Source organism: Callorhinus ursinus, unplaced genomic scaffold, assembly GCF_003265705.2.
Source record: "Callorhinus ursinus isolate GAN/ISIS: 27379988/994484 unplaced genomic scaffold, GSC_fseal_2.0 scaffold9, whole genome shotgun sequence".
Taxonomy (NCBI): Eukaryota; Metazoa; Chordata; class Mammalia; order Carnivora; family Otariidae; genus Callorhinus; species Callorhinus ursinus.
Genome location: NW_027397071.1, coordinates 59,765,653 through 59,774,350, shown reverse-complemented (window position 1 = coordinate 59,774,350; position 8,698 = coordinate 59,765,653).

The following is an 8,698-nucleotide window of genomic DNA, read 5'->3' as shown; positions in this document are numbered from 1 at the left end:
TCAGACTCCCTGCTCAGTGGGGAACCTGCTTCTCCCTCTCCCACTCCCCCTGCTTTTGCACTCTCTCAAATAAATAAATTTTTTTAAAGAGTTTATTTATTTGACAGAGAGCAGGAGAGACAGCGAGAGAGAGAGAGAGAGCACAAGCAGGGGGAAAGGCAGAGGCAGAGGGAGAAGCAGGCTTCCCACTGAACAGGGAGCCTGATGCGGGGCTCGATCCCAGGACCCTGGGATCATGACCTGAGCCGAAGGCAGACGCTTAATGACTGAGCCACCCAGGCACCCCAATAAATTAAATCTTTTAAAAAAATTATTTGCTGTGTACTGAAATTCAATTTTAACCTAGCCACCCTGTATTTTATCTGGCAACCCTTCCCTGGATTGAACACCATGTAGTAGGGAGATGAGCTAATAGCCTCTAAGATCCTTTCAACTCCGGGAAACAAAGATTCTAACTCTTCTGATTTACCTTGTTCCACCCAATGAAAGCAGAAACTCTTGACAGGATTAAAGTAGAAAAGCTGAGAACCATAGTTAACAGGTTAATCGACATGACCAATGACAATACCCACTTACCAGCTTGTGTAACCCTGGAACTGTCACTTAACCTCATGAAACCATCATCTAGCCAATAAAAGAAAATCAAGATGATACCTAATAAGTACTGGGCACCGTGCTAGACACTTCTATGTATTCTCTCAGCTGGAATATTCAGATAAACTAATGTATGAGAAGGCACTCTGTAAGTGGAAGTGGGCTGTAATAAATATGAAACAGCATTATCATCAGTGTAGTACTTGTCTGCAGGTGATTTCCTTTACTGACTCTTGTGGGGAAAGAAGCTTCCCTAGCTTGGTCACATTGCAGAGGAAAGACATTGTCTAGGACTCTAGAGTATAGACAAGTGGTTTTTAATTAAGGGTGATTTTGCTTGCCAGGGAACATTTGGCAATATCTGGGGACAATTTTTGTTGTCACAACTGGGAGATGGGTACTACTGGCATCCAGTGAGTAGAGGCCACAGAAGCTGCTAAACATCCTATAATGCACAGGACTGTCCACCACAACAAAGAATTTTCTCAAAACGTCAATAGGTTGAGAAATCCTAGTCTAGAGTATTGCAAAGCAGGATTCACATCCCAGCTCTGCTGCTTAGCAGCTGGGTGACTCATAAACAAAGTACTTTACCTCTCTGGGCCTCAGTGTCTTCCTCTGGGATGTGGGGGATATTAATAGCACTTAACTCATAAGCCTATTGGGATGATTAAATGCTAATACACCCACAAACCACTGCAGTATCTGACACATAGTAAATATCCAGTAAATGATAGTTCTTCTTGTGGGTATTTAGGTATTACTCTCTCCATTTAAAAGACAGGTAATTGAGGCTCAGAGAGGGGAACAGACTTGCCCAAGATCAAGAGAAAAGGCAGTTCCAGTCCTAGGGTTGACAAACATCACTAAGAATCTTCTGTAAACAAATGCTGCAGTTTCTTTTGTGTGTGGCCTTGCTCTCAGCAACGTGGAAGGAAGAGGAGGACTAACCTTTCCCAAGTGCTCACATACCTCTACCTCATTTCTATAAGGTAGGTATTTTGATGTCCATTTTACAGATGAGGCCAAGTAAGAAGTCCAGATTCTCCCAGGAAGTCAACTGCCAAGTAGAGACAGGCTGATCTGGTACCAAAGTCCTTGCTTTTCCCTGTTCTCTGCTTCCTGGACTCTGATAACACTCCAGCTAGGACAGGGGGTTTAGGGTTAGAGACATAATCCTGGAAGAAGGTAAGACATCCACTCCAGACTGCAGAAATCTTGGAGTAAATTCCAGAAGTGGCTGATTGTGGGCTGACAAAGAACTGTGAATATGAAAAATGCTTACTAACATGTAAAGTGATTGATTCATGTTGAGACCAGAGAAGGAGGTAGTCATAGGAGTGTTTCCTTGAGCTTTGGGGACTGATAGATCCAGGACAAAACAGACTGGGTCCTCAAGTGAGTAGTTTAACCTCTCTGAGCCTCGATATATATAATACCTACATATTTATATATATAATACTCATATTTCAGAATGATTTGTTCAGTTATTAATTGCTTCCTTGAGGGGACACCTGGGTGGCTCAGTGGGTTAAGCATCTGCCTTCGGCTCAGGTCATGACCCCGGGTTCCTAGGATTGAGCCCCGTGTTGGGCTCCCTGCTGGGTGGAGTCTGCTTCTCCCTCTGACTATCCCCCTGCTTGTGCTCTCTCTCCCTCTGTTTCTATCTCTTGCTCTCTCTCAAATAAATAAATAAAATCTTAAAAATAAAAAAAATAGGGCGCCTGGGTGGCTCAGTCAGTTAAGCGACCGCCTTCGGCTCAGGTCATGGTCCTGGAGTCCCGGGATCAAGTCCCGCGTCGGGCTCCCTGCTCAGTGGGGAGTCTGCTTCTCCCTCTGACCCTCTTCCCTCTCGTGCTCTCTATCTCTCATTCTCTCCCTCTCAAATAAATAAATAAAATCTTAAAAAAAAATAATTAAAAAAATTGCTTCCTTAAGGCAAAGTTGACCCTTGCGGCCATGCAGGTTTTTGAAGATATGCAGCAGAAAAGACAAGTGGAAATTGAAATCTGGCCTGAACTCTAATTACCCAGCCTTACCTTTGGCATAGAGCTACATCAGGCCACAGGAAGGGTCACTTTTTTTTTTTTTCCTGATATGCACAAAGGAACCAAGGCAGTACAAAGCAGCAGCCCTGCCTTCAAAAGGAAGACCCTAAGCTGAGTGCAGTGAAACTGGGGCTGAAGCAGGTACAACTTCCATAAAGAGGAGCCTGTAGTCTGAAGCTATAATTGCTAAATAAGATGATAGCATATGGAGGGTGCTCAATGAATGGTACATACAGTCAGGAAAACAGATACTGCAAAAAACAATGATGCCCCGAGAGTTGCTCACAGAAGTGCTTTCTGCAGAAGGGATTTCTTTAAGCTGGACCTTGAAGGGTGGAGAGGATTGAGATAGGCACAATGGGGGGGAACTACATGAGCAAAGACTCAGGAGAGGAGGCTCTTTTCTTAGGTCAGACTGGTTAAATCAGAACCCTCCTCTAGGAAAGAAGAGGCAGGTATAGTTGGAGAGGCAGGGAGAGTTCAGATTTTAGTGGTAAAACTGGAATCACTGGGGCCATTCCAACAGCTCAGGACAAGCCTTCAGAAAAATCTGTTGATTAGTGTGTGGTGGAAAATAATCAAGTGCAGGAAAAAAAAGAGAAAGAATTGCACAATCTGTCTCAAAACTCAAAAGAAAAAATTTTCACATTATACTAGGGATCCTAGACAATGTAATAAAACAAGAAAAAACTAAAAGGCATAAACTGGAAAGGAAAAGTAAAACATGTTGTCTGTGAATAAATTACACTTTTACGTGAACATAAAAAATCTTAACGTAGTCTACAAAAAGCTACCAGAACTAATAAGTGAATTTAATAAGTTCTCAGAATACAAGGTGAATACACAAAAATAAATTGTATTTCTACATACTAGCATCAAACAACTGGACAATCACATTAAAAATGTCATTTACAATAGCATCAACAACAGAGAAAAGGGATGTTTTACAAAATATGTATAAGACTGTACATAAGAGTACAAAGCATTGCTGAAAGAAATTACAGAAGAACTAAATAAATGAAGAGCTATACCATGTGTATGGATGGGAAAACTAAATATTAAGATGTTAATTCTCTCCAAGTTGATCTATTAATTAAATGTAATCCTTTTTTTTTTTTAAAGATTTTATTTATTCATTTGAGACACACAGAGAGAGAGAGCATGAGCAGGGGGAGAAGCAGAGGGAGAGGGAGAAGCAGGTTCCCCACCAAGCCAGGAGCCCAACGTGGGACTCGATCCCAAGACCTTGGGATCATGACCTGAGCTGAAGGCAAATGCTTAACTATCCGAGCCACCCAGGTGCCCCAATTAAATGTAATCCTAAGCAAAATCCCAGCAGGGTTTTGGAGGGCAAAAATTGACAAGCTGATTCTAAAACTTACAGGGCACCTGGCTGGCTCAGTTGGAAGAGCATTTGGCTCTTGATCTCTGGGTCATGAGTTTGAACCCCATGTTGGGTGTAGAGATTACTTAAATAAATAAAACTTAAAAAAAAAACTTATATGGATATACAAGGACCTAGAATTACTAAAACAATTCTGAAAAATAGGGACAAAGTTAGAGGATTTACACTACTTGATTTCAAGACTGACTTATAAAGCTACAGTAATTAAGACAGAATGGTATTGGCTTAAGGATAGATTCAGATCAATGAAATAGGATAGAGAATCCAGAAATAAATCCACACATTTATGATTAATTGAGTTTTGACAAAGGTGTCAAGTTAATTGAATGGGAGAAAAGACAATCCCTTTAAAGGATGATTTTGGAACAACTGGATATCCAAATGCATTTTTTTTAGGTTTTATTTATTTAAATAAACTCTGCACCCAACATGGGGCTTGAACTCACAACCCTGAGATCAAGAGTCACTCACTCTTCTGACTGAGCCAGCCAGGTGCCCTTGAATATCCATATGTAAAAGTGCACTTCAACCATTGCTTCACAGTAGACACAAAAACTAACTCAGAAAGATAAACATAAAACTTTTAGAAGAAAACAGAGGAGAAAATCTTTGCCATCTTGAGGTAGGTGAAGATTTTTTTAGATAGAAACCAGCAAGCACAATCTTAACAGAAAAAAAGTGATAAATTGGACCATTAAAATTTTTAATTTCTGCTTTTTTAAAAAAAAGATTTATTGATTTATTTGAGAGAGAGAGAGCACGCACAAGCAGGAGGGGCAGAGGGAGAGGGAGAGAGAGATTCTGAAGCAGACTCAGTGCTAAGTGGGGAGCCCTATGGGGTCGATCTTACCCTGAGATCAGACCTGAGCTGAAAATAAGAGTTGGAAGTTTAACTGACTGGGCCACCCAGGCACCCCTAATTTCTGCTTTGGGAAACCACCTTTAAGAAAATGAGAAGGCAGAGGTGTGTGGCTGGCTCCATCCATCTAGCATGTGACTCTTGGTTTCCAGTTTGTGAGTTCAAGTCCCACACTGGGTGTAGAGGTTACCTTAAAAAAATAAAATTTTTTAAAATAAAATAAGAAGGCAAATCACAGACTGGGAAAAAATATATAGCAATATATTTAACAAAAGGTTTTGTGTCTAGGATATATAAGAACTGTTATAATTCAATATGAATATAATGCAATTTAAAAATAGGCATAACATTTTGCCAAAGAGGATGTTTGAATGATTAATGAGCACATTAAAAGATGTTCATCATTAGCCATTAGGAAAAAGCAAATTAAAGCCACAGTGAGATACTACTTCATATCTTTAAGAATGGTCAAAATAAAAAATACTGACAAAACCAAGTGCTGGGGAGGATGTGGAACCCTGCCTCTTTTTTTTTTTTTTAAAGATTTTATGTATTTATTTGAGAAAGAGAGAGAGCCTGGGTGAGCAGGGACAAGAACAAAGCGGGAGGGAGAGAGATGAGCAGACTCTACACTGAGCACGGAGCCCAATGTGGGGCTGAATCCCAAGATTATGACCTGAGCTGAAACCAAGAGTCAGATGCTTAACTGACATAGCCACCCAGGTGCCCCTGGAGCCCTGCCTCTTATTCATTGTTGGTGAGGATACAAAATGGTACAGCCACTCTGAAAAACAGTTTGGTAACTTCTTATAAAGTTAAACATACGTCTACCCCATTACCCAGAAATTCCACTCCTAAGTATTCACCCAAGAGAAATGAAAATATATGGGTGCACATACACACACACACACACACACAAAAGCATACATGTAAAAATGTGTGTAGCAACTTTATTCATAATAGTCCCAAACTGGAAACAATCCAAATGCCTATTAATGGTTGAGTGGATCAACAAATTGTAGTATTTCCATATAATGAGTATATTTCCACGTATTCAGTGATAAAAAGGAAGAATTATCTGTACACGCAACAATCTCTGAGTATCTCAAAGGCAGTATGGTAAGGAAAAGAAGTCAGACACAAAAGACTTACTATCCAATTCCATTAGCAAAGTTCAAGAACAGGCAGAACTTATCTACAGGGACAGAGAGCAGAGCAGTGGTGTCTAAGGCAAAGCAAAGGGGCACAAGGGATGGCAATGGGAGATGGAAATGTGTCGTATGTCGACTGTGGTGGGGGTAAAATGAATGTATACATTTGTCAAACTCACCAAGCTATACACTTAAAATGGGTATGTTTTATAAAATATACCTCAATAAAACTGATTTTAAAAAAAGGAAAAAAACCTCAAGAGAAGCATCACTGTAAGCAATAAAAGAAACTGAAAGGAACCTAACCGTTGAAGAAAATGGGTAGATCATCATATATTCACTAAATGGAAAACTACAAGACAGCAAACATGGATGAATGAGATTGAGCATATACATCAGTACAGACAAAGCTCACTAACATAAGATTGAGTGAAAAAAATAGGTTCTGGAAGAATACATGCAGTATAATGATTTCTATTTAAAATTTTATCACATGTAGGGGTGTCTGGGTGGCTCCGTTGGTTGAGCTTCAGACTCTTGATTTTGGCTCAGGTCATGATCTCACGGTCCTGGGTTCAGCCCCTCCTCAGGCTCTGCTCTCAGCGAGGGGTCTGCTTGAGGATTCTCTCCCTCTCCCTCTGCCCCTACCCCTGCTTGTGCTCTCTCTCTCTCTCAAATAAATAAATAAATCTTTAAAAAAATTAAAAGCAGGGAGAGTAATACTGCACAGGGTTGTTTGTAGTGGGTTTTAAAAAGAGTGGATGAAAAGCACAGAACACAATCTTGAGATGATAGTGTTATCCATAAGTGTGAGTTCTCCCTGCTCACCCCTCCCTCCTATATTTTCTTTCTCTTGTGGTATTGGAGACTCTGGTCCCTGGACCTCAGTTGGTGAGGAAGGAGTTGGTGATACAGGACTCTGATCAGTTACTGGCTGTGTGGGTTTGGGTAAATCACTTAACCTCCCTTAGTCTCAGTTACTTTGCAAGATGGGAAGAATAACACCTATCTCAAAGGAAGTTTTCAAGGACTATATGACATACAAGATGGGAAACTATCAGGTATTTAGTAGGTCTACAATAAGTGCCTGCAGGAAGAACAAGCATTAGAGTAGGATTTAGGCCAAAAGAGCTAGAGGATTTTAGCATAGGCTCCACAGAGCTCAAGGGCTCCATGGTTAGAGTTCAGGGGGGTGGTCCATAAACTTGTAATGGGTAAAAATTACATCCTGTTTTCACTAACCTGTAATTGGAATTTAGCATTTCTTTCTGTCATGCAGGTAAGCAACAAATCACAGTACTACTTAGCAGTACCTGTGACTCCGTCACCAATAGAAATTATAGTTTCATATTACATTACAATAGCAATATCTTGAAAATACTGTTTATACTCATTCACCACCTCAAAATTACAATAGCTAATAGACCAATCTTTAGATCTTGCTATTTAATGTTTAAGAAAGGACATTCATAAAATAAATATACTTTTAAAGATTTTATTTATTTATTTGACAGAAAGAGAGAGAGCACACAAGCAGGGGGAGCAGCTGAGGGAGAGGGAGACGTAGGCTCTCCACTGAGCAAGGAGCCCAACGTGGGGCTCGATCCCAGGACCCTGGGATCATGACCTGAGCCAAAGGCAGACACTTAACGGACTGAGTCACCCAGGTGTCCCATAAAATAAATATTTTTAAAAAAATATTTTGAGGGGTGCCTGGGTGGCTCAGTCGGTTAAATGTCTGACTTCAGCTCAGGTCATGATCTTGGGGTCCTGGCATCAAGCCCTACATCAGGTTGCGTGCTCAGCAAGGAGTCTGCTTGTCCCTCTCTCTCCTTCTGCCCCTCCCTCTGCTTGTGCTCTCTCTCCCTATCTCTCCCTCTCAAATAAATAAATAAAATCTTTAAAAATATTTTGATAATGATTCCATATAACTGGTATTCTTGTTATCCTAAGTAATTTACTTTTTGTGGTTAAAAGTACTCTTCTGAATAGAGGTCCATAGGTCTTCATCAGACCGCCAAGGAACACTTGGCTAAACAGACCTGGGTGCTTCCTGCCTGGGCCATCAACTGCTGTGTGACACTGGGTTTGTTATTTCTCAGGGGCACAATCACCCCTGCTTGGCTCACTCCATGGGGTTGTTGGGAGGAACAAATTAATTCTTGGCTGGGAAAGGGTTCTGGAAACTGTTGGCAGCTTCACAATTTCCCCAAAAGTCGGAGCAGAGTGCTTTCTACCTCCCAGCTAAACCCTGTCTCCAGGAGACCTCTCTCCTTTCCACAGGATTTCCACTCCACCCCCTTTACTTTCCATCTGGTAAATAAAGAGGCCAAAGTGCACCTTCATTAGGGTATGCCATCCAGCCTCCAGGTGCACAGCTCAGGAGAAAGGTTTTCTGGGGGACAATAACAATTCCCTCCAATTTTCATATTTGACCTTATGGTGACCCTGAGGACACTACCCCCTCAAAATTCTTCCTCTCTCCTTCAGACAGTGATGACTCTGCAGCCATGGTCCCCACATTTCCCCTTTCACTGCCCTGTCCTATGATCATCTGTGTGACCACCATACTGTGTTTCTCAAGGGCAGACCCAGATCTGACCCCTCTCAGGGATTCTAGTGCTCAGCTCAAAAGCATGGC